Below are 12,514 nucleotides of genomic sequence, written 5' to 3'. Positions count from 1 at the left end.
ACGCCTAACAGAACAATTCAGTACAATACTAAACACAGCTAGAGTTGAGAGTCAATTGAACAATTGAGTACAAGACTAAACACAGCTAGATTTGAGAGTCATTTGAACAATTGAGTACAATACTAAACACAGCTAGCTTTGAGATTCCTATATAGTGGGAGAGAGGCCTACGCCTAACAGAACAGCTGAGTATAATACTAAACACAGCTAGATTTGTGATTCCTGTATAGTGAGAGAGAGGCCTACGCCTAACAGAACAATTGAGTACAATACTAAACACAGCTAGATTTGAGAGTCAATTGAACAATTGAGTACAATACTAAACACAGCTAGGTTTGAGAGTCAAGTAAACAATTGAGTACAGGACTAAACACAGCTAGATTTCAGAGTCCTGTATAGTGGGAGAGAGGCATACGCCTAACAGAACAACTGAGTATAATACTAAACACAGCTAGATTTGTGATTCCTGTATAGTGGGAGAGAGGCCTACGCCTAACAGAACAATTGAGTACAATACTAAACACAGCTAGATTTGAGAGTCAATTGAACAATTGAGTACAATACTAAACACAGCTAGGTTTGAGAGTCAAGTGAACAATTGAGTACAGGAATAATCCCAACTATATTTGAGAGTCCTGTATAGTGGGAGAGAGGCCTATGCCTAACAGAACAATTGAGTACAAGACTAAACACAGCTAGGTTTGACAGTGTGGGAGCGAGGGAGGCAGAGGAAATTAATCACAGTGTTTTAGATAAGTTTGCTAAGCGGCTAGGCTTCCAGGGTAGAGTAATTGCTCTACTCCCCACCCAGGCCACTCCTACCATACTTGTCCTAGTCGTTGCTGGTTGACAGCTGGCCATTGGCTTCCCCTGCTGTCACCTGCAGACACGATGTGGAGCCGTCTCTGTTGTAGCCTTCCATTGCCTCAGGGTCCTTAGCCGCAGGGGCTGCCAGGCAGAGGGCTGTCCTGAGAGGGAGGGTCATTTATGGCCGGTGAGCACTCCAATTTGGGGTTAGAAGGGTTCGACACAGGGCAAGGGAATGCCCATTCAGGGAAGGTTGGCGGCTGGGAGGCGGTAGGGAAGCACAAATCAGGAAATGGATGCCGGGAGGGAAATGCGCTGCAAAGGTGGCCTGGGGTCTCAAGGAGAGGCCAAATTGGTAGGATAGAGGCTCACGAGGGTCTCTGCGAGGGGCTGGCTCACAATAATCCCACCAAAGCTAGTGCATCTTCTATGTGGTACTGCCTTTCATTCATCAATCACGTTATCACCTCAACTCTGGTCACATGACATGGGACTGTCACAGGTGGCTAGCATCACGTGCCGTCTGTGATGCGACGCTACAGACCCTTCTGCCTACAGCAGTCCACATTGAATCTGCTGCTTGCCATAATCTTCACAGTATGCAGCCTACAAAAGCTCCCTCTACAAATGGCAAAATATATAGACTTTGGGGCCTATAGCCAGGGCTTTAAGTGGCATGCCAATTTGAGGGTGGGGGGCCTTGCAGGGGTATGGCTTACGCAGGGTGTGCCCTAACTCGTGGCAGGCAGCTGAGGTACATGCCTTCCCCTGCCAGGCATTCCTCTGCAATAATCATCATCCTGTCTCCTGTGGTGCGAGGATGAGGATTCCTGCATCTCTTAGAGGGATGCCAGGTGGAGGTCTGTGCCAAAATTAAGCATAGGAAAAGACGAGACTGCTAGAAGCAAGGCCTTTCTTCTAAAGCCTGAGCCTCTCGTTTATAAGCGAGAGCTTCGTGCCTGAGAGAAAAAAGCTTTGCCTTGTAGCGGCCTCACCTTGTCTTCCTTAATTGCGGCACTGACCCTCGCCAGGCAACCCTTTGAAGCGATCACCACCTCTCACCTGGGGTACACGGGTGATTATCACGGTATCTTTTATTTAAAGGGAAGCCTAGTGGGGATTGGCATCACAATTAAAGAAGCCAAGGTGAAGCAGGTAGAAGCCAAGGCGTTTTTTTTTTCCCCTTTGAAGTCTGATGGTCTTGTGCATAATCACTAGCTTCAGGCTTTAGAAAAAAGGCTTGCTACCAGCGTCCTTGACTTTAATTCCTTAATTGTGGTGCTGCTGCCCGCCACATATCCCTTTGCAGCAATCTCCCTCTCACCTGTGGTGTGAGGGTGATGATCCCTGCATCTTTTAGTGAAGGGATGCCTGGCAGGGTCAGCATCACATTTAACACAGTCAAGGTGAGGCTGCTAGAAGCCAATGAGGCTGATTACAGGTTGGCCGATGTGGTAATAACGTGTCGGTATTAATGTATACTGGTACGTAACTGCACCGGCCATCTAGGAGTTTTCTGGTGAGGTGGCGGAACAACCTCCAGCTTAGTGCTGGAGGTCATTCCGCCACCCTACCTGAAAAAAATCACTGGCATTACAGATGCCGGCAATACCGCTAGAATCCCACATGGAGTCCAATGGGACTCCATGGAATGGGGATCAACACCCTCTATCACCACTCGTAATCCGGTGGACATTCCACTGGACTAAGTGGCGGTAACAGTAATACAGTTAGCCAGTATTCTGAGAGATTTACCGCCTGAATACCGGCAAACTTCTAATGAGTCTTTTTTTTTGTTGAAATCCTGAAGCTCTCCCCTATGCGCAAGAGTATCAGGCTTTAGTAAAAATAAAAAAATAAAAAAGGCTTTGGCATCTAGAGGCCTGACCTGCTTATGCACGAGAGAATCCGTTTTTTAAAAAAAGCCGTCTGATCGGCCAGGTCTGCCATGGGATATTAGAGAGCAGCGGCAGCGCCACACCAAGCCCCGGCCCACTTAAAACACTACATATAGCACCTTTCACAGACATTTTCTTATCATAATCTGATGTTCTCCCGAACGGCACCTCTTTCACTTGTCACCACCATACAGTAAGGTCAAAAATGCAACTGGCCAATATCGCTTTCTAACACCCTGGCAAAATGAGCTCCTTACCTCCTCAGGCAGCGAATGAAACAGGTTTATAAAGGCATTGACAGCCGTTCCTGTGCCGACTAATCCAGCTACCCTCTGGGGTCGATCTAATGCTGCCAGGTACATGAGCCACGAGCCCATACTGGCGCCAACAAGAATCTGTGAACACAGAGAATGGGTGGATAAAAACAAGACAGGGCATAATAGTAAAGAATGGGGGGGGGATGAAAAACAAAGGCACGAGTGATTGGTGCGAGTGGGCACAGGCTTCTTGAAAGGAGAGGGGAAAGGTGGTGAGAAGGAGAGGAGGGGAAGAGAATTGAGAGGGGGAGGAGGGGCAGAGGAGAGCTATAGATGAGGAGAGAGGGTATGAGAGAAGAGAGGTAGTGATCGAAAGGGGGGTAAGAGAGGAGAGAGAGAAAAAGAAAAAGGGACAAAAGGAAAGGCTACTGGAGGGAATGGAAGGAGAAAGGGAGGGAGAAGAGAGAGTGAATGAGTGGTAGAGAAAGTGTTATAGGGAAGAGAGAGAGGAGGGTGAAGAGAGAGGTAGAGATACACACTTCTGAGCCAATGTTCAGTGTTCATCTCACTCATGGATTCAGGCAGATACTGAGCATGGATCCAGCCCCGTCTAATACCTGCGGCCCAGTGGTGAGTTCATCCAGCACTGCTAGGACATCGTCTCGCCAGTGCCCAAGGAAGGAATCCTCAAAGTTTCACTCAGAGCTCCCGCACCCTCTGTAATCAAACCTAGAAAAGGAACGCAAAATAACTGACTCATTTATTGGCTGACAATGTACCTATTAATAAACAGGCTGCTCTACAGTGGAATACTCCTAGGAGTGGGGGAGCGTCCTGGAAGTCTATCTGCAGTGTTAATATAGAATTCTAATGATCCCTGCCATCCTTGAAGAACGAGATAGCCTACAGTACTGAAAAGGTTCATGGTCTCCATCCTGCTGTCTTTGCTTCTCCCGCCTCAAACTAACTTCCTTCAAACTGGCGGGATTCCCTACTGGCTGGGTAGGCACTTGGATCTCATTTTGAAGCACAAAAACAAATGCAAGCTAGAAATCTGGTCGCTGGTATAGTTCCTAAACCATATGAGGTGATGAGAAAGGAATCTAACAGGAAAACCACCTAATTAACATTCAGATGAATGCAGTAAGTCCCAGGATGATGGCCACTTAATTCTTGTTACAGCTAAAGTTCTTTATGCAAACCATTGCAGCCTGGACTTCAAAATGATCGCCTACTTGCCTCAGGTTGGATCCAATGAGTGGTAATCTTGTGGTTGCAGATTATAATGCAGCTGTACATGAAGGCAAGAAGATCATGTGCCAGGAACTGAGATGCCTTTATGCGAAAGTTGGTCTATCCGGGCTGCAGTATGCACATTTAAAATGGTAATCAATGCTGTAAACATAGGCTCATTACACAATAAAGGCATAATCACTTTGAATTGACAGGAAATGGTAAACATTTTAGAACTGATAGACTAAAAAAGGTTGGACCCTTCTTTCTGCTCAAGAGACAAACGTGTACGGTTCCCAGATAAATCCCATCTCTGAGACGGTATGGGTAACATAAATTAGTGAAATATTTTTGAACAAAGAGCAGCTTGTTACTGATTTACATATGGTTCATCTTGTGTCCTGGTCTGGTACCTTTTCTAAATTAGGTATATTGGACACCATCAAAATACAAAAAAATAAATCAAGAGCTCCTAGGCATGATGGTCTAGCCAACTTTGAAACCAACATTTTACATATTCTGCATGGTAATACTTTTCTGTATTCTTGTATTCTTGTACACAATCTATTATTCAAATTTGCAAAAAAAGATCCAAGGAGGACCATAAAAATGATAGGCCAATCCCTCTCCTTGATGTCACAACCACAATCCTTTGACTCACTTTTGTTAAAAGAAATCATGGCGCGGCCAACTGGCAATGACATTTTACCCCTTTATCAACAGGTTTTTGGAAAGAACTGGGTACCTCCCGGAATGGGTTTATCCGAAATTATATTTTATGCGCATTACCCAAGAAAACACCAGTCTACAGATATTGGGTCGGCCATCTTGATCAGTGACATCAATTCCTCCTGCCATCTTGGCTCAGTAACATTGCTTCCTGCGGCAATCATGAGTCAGCCTACTCTCCTGCTGAAGGCCACAAGATTCTCCTGTGAGAATACCAATCGGGAAGTAATCACCTCACCCCAGCAACACCCAGGACAAAATCAGAGGGACCAACCACTGATGGACTAGGAAATCAGGTGGCAAGAGCACGTGACATCACTTCTGAATTCCATAGGGCTGTCCAAGTTAAGGGGAGGGAACAGTGAAAGGCGAAGACTAGACATTGACCAGCCTCTTTGCGTATGATCCTTTCATTTGCCTTTATGTGAGTACCCCTACCCTGCTAATTACTGTGCTGGCTCTGCACCATGTGGTACTTGCTTATTATGCATTCACTCCTGCTGCTCTTCCTGCTCACCTCCCTCTACGCTTTCTCCAATCACGCTACAAGTTCCCCCGTTCTCATCCCTATCATACAACTCACATCTTAAAACTCCCACCACTCCATCTCTCTTTCACCTACTTTCAACAAACAAAGCAGAGAAGCTAACCATACCTCCACTAACACCTTACTTCTCTTTATCTGAGACTCAAATTCTCTACTCTTCCTTACTGCATCAACTGAACATTGCACTCTGAAATGCTCAGTCTGTATTCAACAAAACGTCCTTTATCACTGACTACTTTCACGCCAGCTCTCCTGCCCTAGACCTCCTTGCTATCACCGAAACCTGGATTTCTCCAGCTGACACCACCACTTGCCCTCCACGACTCCAAACGATCCTCCTCTCACTCTCCTTGTCTGACTGGCAGAGGTGGAGGCGTCGGACACCTACTCTCTTCCTGCCTCAAAACTCCCCAATGCCATTTCCACTCCAACCTCTTTTGAATTCACCAGCTCTACTATTGCTATGCCTTACATCATCTCCATCTAGTGCCCTCCTGGTCCCACTGGACCATTCTTTGATGAACCTGGGTAACTTCTTGATTCTCTTTCCACTAAACCTTACCTCATTCTCTTAGGTGACTTTAACCTTACCTCTCCAATCACGTCTCAGAAATATGAATTTCAGTCTTTTCAATGTGACCCAGTTCTCCACTCTATTCATAAGCTACCTACTCATATCGGGGGTAACTCTTTGGATCTCTTATTCATTTCCACCTCTCTCTCAGCCACTAACACTACTGTCAAAACATCCCTGTCTTAAAACTCCATTGTTTCCACCACTATCTCCTTTCCACGTCTGACCCCTCCTCACCACTTGTCTAACCTATTAATGAAAGTAGATTTAAACCTTCTGCCATTCCCCCCTTTCTCACTGACCTTCAGATCTCATTCTCCTCCCACACCTGATGCCTCTTCCACTAGCACTGCCAATCACTACTATATGACTCATTCTCCTCTAACTCTCTACTAATAACATTCACCCCTAAGTCTCAGCATCCTCAACCATGGGTCACCCCATTCATATGCTGCCCGTGCAGAGACCTACACCGGCTGCTGTGCAGATGGAGGCGTACCCACTCGCCAGAAGTGACTTAAGATCTAGCACCAACCTCCATATAGAAACAAGACACTACGGGAAAAGAAAAAAATCGGAGGAACCACCTTCTCCTATCTAATAGCCAAACTATGGAACTCGATGACGGAAGACCACCTAACCTTGAGAAAACAACTAAAAACCTTGCTATTCAACTCTGAAATAAACATAGACCAACTATACAACAAGCACCCTCATGAGCAGTCTGCCCAACCCATACAATAACTGCTGCTAGAAAGCATAAGCCGGAAACGAGGGATAAATACAGAATGAAAAACAATAACATACAAATACCCAGAGATCACCCAAAACTCACTACTGCAAACCACACATTGCTCTCTAACCAAGCTACAAACTCAATAACCTTTGACAACAAACAACTCTCCACTGTGCCTCCTCCATTATCTTGTGGCACCTTGCCCTCCCTGTGCTTGCTTTCCCTTCCACTCTTTCTCTCTCTTGCTCTACTTGCATGGAGTTCTCGTCCCCCGGACATCCGAGAAACAGTCCACACAGATCTGTTCAAAACCAAACCAAAAGTCTACCTCCTCGCCTCTGAGCTACCCTCATAACCTACCTTTATAACCTAGCTCTCATCTGCTATTAAGCTGAACAAGAATTCCCTTGGAGAAATTTCCATTTGCATATCAGGCTGGTCCTAGACCGCCTGGGTGGGACCAGACTGATATGCAAATGGATATTTCTCCTCTGTGAAAGCTACAGTGAGCTAAAACGTGGCTGTAGACCCTCCTGAGTGGGCACCTTCCCAGAGAACAGGTTATTTGAATGTGTTTGTTCTCAGAAGAGTGACTCCCAGACCTTTTTTTTTTAATACCTTAGGAATGCTTGCCCCGATGAGCAGCAAAACTCCCTCAAAGCCAGGCATTTTTTGTTATTCATGTCAGACTGGTAACCAGGTAAGTACACAATGCCAGGGGACCGTCCGGGAAGCTGCTGGTAGGTCAAGCGAGGTAGGCTGCCCCTAGACAGGTACTGTAGCTGCGGCATGGTGGAAACAGATGAAACTGGGTAGCGGGAGACAGAGAAAGAATAAAACCCTTGAAATGTACTTAGAGGACTCTGAGAACAAACTGTACCAAAACACAATAAGCATATGTTACCTCATTTGGGGGCACTGTACACCATTTTCTCAGACAAGGAACCAGTACAGTTTAAAGACCACCAAGGGGGGGACTGGCACAGTATAAAAAGCTTCATAACATAGCATACAAAGATGAGCAAGGTTGAGGGTATATCCAGGGGTAACCAGCAAATAGAACCATCATCCTTAATATGACTTCAGCATTACTTCTTTTATACCAGAACAGTAGCATTCTAGAAACACCACATTACAATAAAAATCAAAGCAGGTATTGTATATGCACACTTTAAAAAATGTGTTTTTACACATGACGTTTCTTTGGGCACAATCTCGTTCCTCCTACAATTCCACTGCATGAGGCAGACAAAAGTATTTTGGTGGTGCTCATTTCAATTTCCTTTAAAAATGTATGAATACATTTCTTTCTTAATTGATCTAATCTCAAAAATATTGTGATCTGCTTTCAATATTCGACTCCTAAACACAGAACCTGCACATAAGCTCAGTGGCAGGGATTGTGTAGAAGCTTCTTTGTTTTCCAGGGCAGTGGCGTCACAAGGGTGGTGTGGAGAATGCCAGGGGGAGGGATGGGGTAAGGGGGGGGTGTCGGACCGCACCGGGTGACACTCCTCACAGGGGGTGACACTAGGGACGCCCAGTACGCCTCCCCACAACCCTAGTGAAGCAACTGCAGATTAGCATGTTTCGACCCCTGCTGCTACATTTCATTAGCAGGTTAGCACGTTTCACTGTCGGCCGGTGCTGCTGAGTGAAGTAAACATCCCGTCCGGCCCGTGACTGAGGGTCACGGACCGGGCGGAGATGTTCCACTGTGCCACATCTGATGAAGTAACTCATGGTGTCACCATAGGTTGACACCATGCGTTACCGTATCGGGTGCCACCAACCGCCACCAACCGTAGTGATGTCACTGTCAGTAGAGTCATGGGCTTGGGCTATCCTCCCTTCCTACTCTACAACTAATCACTCGGAAGCAAAGGAGAAAAGTGTTTTAAGCAGTGCAGCAGCCGCAATATCCTGTAAACTCTTCCTCCAGCAAGCAGGCTAAGTGTGGCACTTTAGGCACTGGGAAAAAGAGTACAAGTCATGCCACTCAGGCAATACCCCGTCTACACCACTGATCGTTAGGTATGTTTCACTTTGAATGATTTACAACTCAGTAATTTAGCACCAAGGTGATACAATGGTTGGCGTAATTGTCCAGGAGCAGTGGAGTAACTTTGCTGAAAATGTTGCCGGGACATTACATCTAAAGGAAAGGAAAAGGGCCCCTGTCAAATGAGGGGGACAAAAGTGTGTGCCAAGAAAGGTTGGGGGACAAACACCCGTGTGCCACCCCTAAAATTACGCCCATGTCCAGGAGACAGTGGTGACTGATGAATTTGTAAAGCTCTGATGCAGTCGCTTGTTTAAACCAACTCTTGTTTTGGGTTTGTCCCCAAGAGAAGGTTGTTAAAATAATGGGTGGAAATAGCGCATTTCAAAGCGCAAATGTCTGAGAAATTGTGTAAACTGACATAGAATGTACAAGCTTTCCTGGAGGGGAACTTATGAAGTACTCTAAAAGAACCCGGGGTCATCAACAGTACAACACAGGATTTCCCAACACATTTTCATGCTGCTTGTGGCCAAAGAACATCATGATGTCTGTCTCAAAAATATAGGCCAGCATTAGGCACCTTTCATACTGTTGTTCCAAAATAAACTCAGGAGGCCTGACTCAACAATATATGCCAGCAGTGCCACTCTAAAATATATTTTCTTGGCGGATGTACCTAAAGAACATCTTGAATCCCAGACTCACCAATCTATACCACCATCACCACTGTACAATACATTTTCATGCTGCTATTTTTCAATCAAATGCCCAATAACTGACTTACCGATATAGGCAAGGGATATCACTGTAAAACACATTTTCCATAGTTGGCTCAGTCCTGCCTCAGGTTGCTCTGTTTACCTAAGTTCTGCCTAAGAGACTGGTACTAACATAGTTCTGCCCTGTACACCACTCCCTGCCCCAGTGATGCCACATCTTGCTCTGCCTTCCCCTGTTCTGCCCCATGTGTCTTTCACTTCACCAATTCTGTCCCATGTGCCTTTCTGTGCCCCAGGTCTGCAATATGTTGCTCTTGCTGGTCTCTCTCAAAGTTCATTTCCTACCCCAATGTCATTCTTGATGCTCTGACTCCCAGCACACGTGTATGTATAAATATAGATAAATATATATATCAGCAAAAAAATGTTGTTGAAGGGACGTTATGGTTAAGTTGCGCTACCACAAAACTATCAAATTCAGTGAAAAAACTTTGTTAAAGTGACGTTATGGTTCAGTTGCCCTAAGAAAAACCTATCAAATTCAGTGCCAAAAACCTTTTTAAAGGGACACTATAGTTAATTTGCACTAATAACAACCTATCCATATTATGCTTACAAGTAAAACCGAAAAAAACAGAAATTTGCCAGTTATGGTAAGCTAAGGAACCATAACTCGCACCACCAGTGTGTACTGCAAGAACTAACACCCATGATATCAAAGATGACACCAGCACATCCCTGAACCAGCCTCGCAAGCCATACATGACACAGTAGACCCATACCTTTCGAGCGTCACTGTATTGTGCATGTACTGCGAAGTGGTACTCTGCAGAGGGGAACAATTTTGGAGTGCTTTTGAGGCTTCGGTCCGGGAGCATGGGAAAGAGTGCCACCTACCCAAGTGAGGCCCACCCAACATCCCCCTCTTTCCCTTTTCCACTTGCCCTTTCTTATGCTGTGGTTGGTGCCCCTTCTCCACCTTCCCTTCCCTTCCTTTCCTTATGTGTCCTGTCTAAAAAACCAAAACAAAAAAGAAAGACAAAACAAAAACCAAAAAAAGGCTCTTTTCAGTGACACCTTTCACAGTTTAAAAATAGAAGTGCCAATTAAATGGTCCATTGCCCTGACCATTCTGAAAAGTCTGCGGACAGCGCGGTAGTCCGCAGACTTTAAAACATTTTTTTTAGGGGTTGTCACTTTCAAAAACATTGCACTCTTTTCCGGGAGAAAGTGGCGGCTCTGAAAAGCGCCTTTTTGTGGCGTTTGTTTGTTTTTGGAAGGGTGGAACAGTCCAACATCTACTAGAAAAAACCTTCCTACACTTGCAAAAAGGGTTGCAATGCATTTTGAATATTTTGCAAAAAAAGCTGATTACCAGCATTAGTAAGATGGACTTCATCTCTGTGAAAAATGTTCGTGCTACGAAACAATCTTTTCATTATGGAAGGACGACATACCAACATCTCTCAAAAAGGCATAAATAGCCTTGTTAACATTGTCCCTCGCTTTCTCCACTTGCGGACCAAATAAAGAAGCGCACAGCCACGTCTGTCACTGCGCAACGCGAGAAAAAGTTACTTGTGACTCTGGAAACATGTCCATGACTTTCCAAAGTGCTTCCTTCATCGCAAACTGCAGTGAGGTTCAAGTAACATGTCTTAAACGGTTCCCTCCACAATGAATAATAATAATGTCTGGATGATGAAGCATCACCAAAGTTGCACAAAGAGAAACCAAATTCAGCCACTTCATCCCACACACTCCTTATGAGTGCACATCCACATGATGGAATCCAAGATGTGCAGCCACTCCACAGTGTTCTGCATGCACATCCAACCAATGTATCCAGGAGCCCCCCAAAATCCATACACTCTGCCTCCTCTGCCAACTGCACTCCTCTCAGGAAATAGACCTTCTGCCACAGTCTTTGCTTGCAACCCACACCCAGGAAAACTCATTGACCAATCTCCTAACCTCCACGGCCCCATTTCCATGCCTACCAACCTCAAATGCTCTGGATGTGGCACATGCGATCGGCGGCCTACCGCGGTGTCTGCAGACATAACGCGCAATCTGTGAGGATGAGGATAGAAATTGCAACCAGGGTAGTCCTTTTTCTCTTTGATGGTGGCTCAGAAAAGAGCCTTTTTTTCCTTTTTTTGGGGTGGGGGGGTGTTCAGATTATTTCTACTACACCTACTAAATGCACTCTACGTGACTTTACAACAGCCTTCTAATTGCATTTTGAATATTACAAAGAAAGATTGTATTTCTACAATCCGTCAAATTAATGGCATCACAAAAAAAAGAACTTGCACTATACTCCAAAATGTTCTCATTTGGGAACGATGACATCCCAACAGCACACATAACACAAGATATCCCTTGGTTAACAAGACGCCTTCCTATGTCTTTTTGAGGATTAAACACACTACAACACATCCATGCACCCCTAGGTGATATTTGGGAAAAAATGACCTTTGCGCATTGAAAGAGGATGAGTGCCTTCAGGAACTGCTTCAGGTCACCCTGCAAAGTTAATTTACTCACATACCCCAAAACCATTCCTCCACAATTAATCACCAGGACCGTTGAAAACAGCCGTATTTTTACAAAGTGTAAATACACCATGCACATTTCTCCCTGACACATTACACCACAAAGCCTCCACTCCCTCCAATCCAAGGTTGGCAGAAAGGCCACATATCTCTACATACATCTGCAGATTTCTCATAAAACAATCTCCCACCATCCACACACTCACTCTCTCCATCTCTCCAAACACAGCCATCTTCACTACACACAGCAATGACAAAAAGGATTACCCTCTCTACCTGTGAAACACACCCTCAACACCTGATTGGATAATCCCCCCAGTCCCGTTTCCATTCCAGGCATGCTGAGAAGCCCCGGATGTGGCATACCCTGTCCGTGGACTACCGTGGTGTCCGCGGACCCCGTAACACAGGGGCACCCCTTTTTCCCTTTCTACATCACTCTCTGCACCTC

The 12,514-nt window shown here is 45.4% G+C and overlaps 1 long non-coding RNA gene across 1 annotated transcript in view; it reads right to left on the bottom strand.

Moving 5' to 3' along the window:
- Positions 1-7,409: 7,409 nt before the first annotated feature.
- LOC138487871 (uncharacterized) overlaps positions 7,410-12,514 on the bottom strand; it is a 157,846-nt gene continuing 152,741 nt past the window's right edge. The window contains exon 3 of the long non-coding RNA XR_011274552.1: positions 7,410-7,589. This is a non-coding gene — a long non-coding RNA (uncharacterized lncRNA). The remainder of the gene's footprint in view (positions 7,590-12,514) is intronic.

The sequence above is a fragment of the Ambystoma mexicanum genome, chromosome 9, assembly GCF_040938575.1.
Source record: "Ambystoma mexicanum isolate Mex_15411 chromosome 9, UKY_AmexF1_1, whole genome shotgun sequence".
Classification (NCBI taxonomy): domain Eukaryota; kingdom Metazoa; phylum Chordata; class Amphibia; order Caudata; family Ambystomatidae; genus Ambystoma; species Ambystoma mexicanum.
Note: the sequence above shows the minus strand (reverse complement) of the source record. Positions and strands in the feature narration are given on the sequence as shown.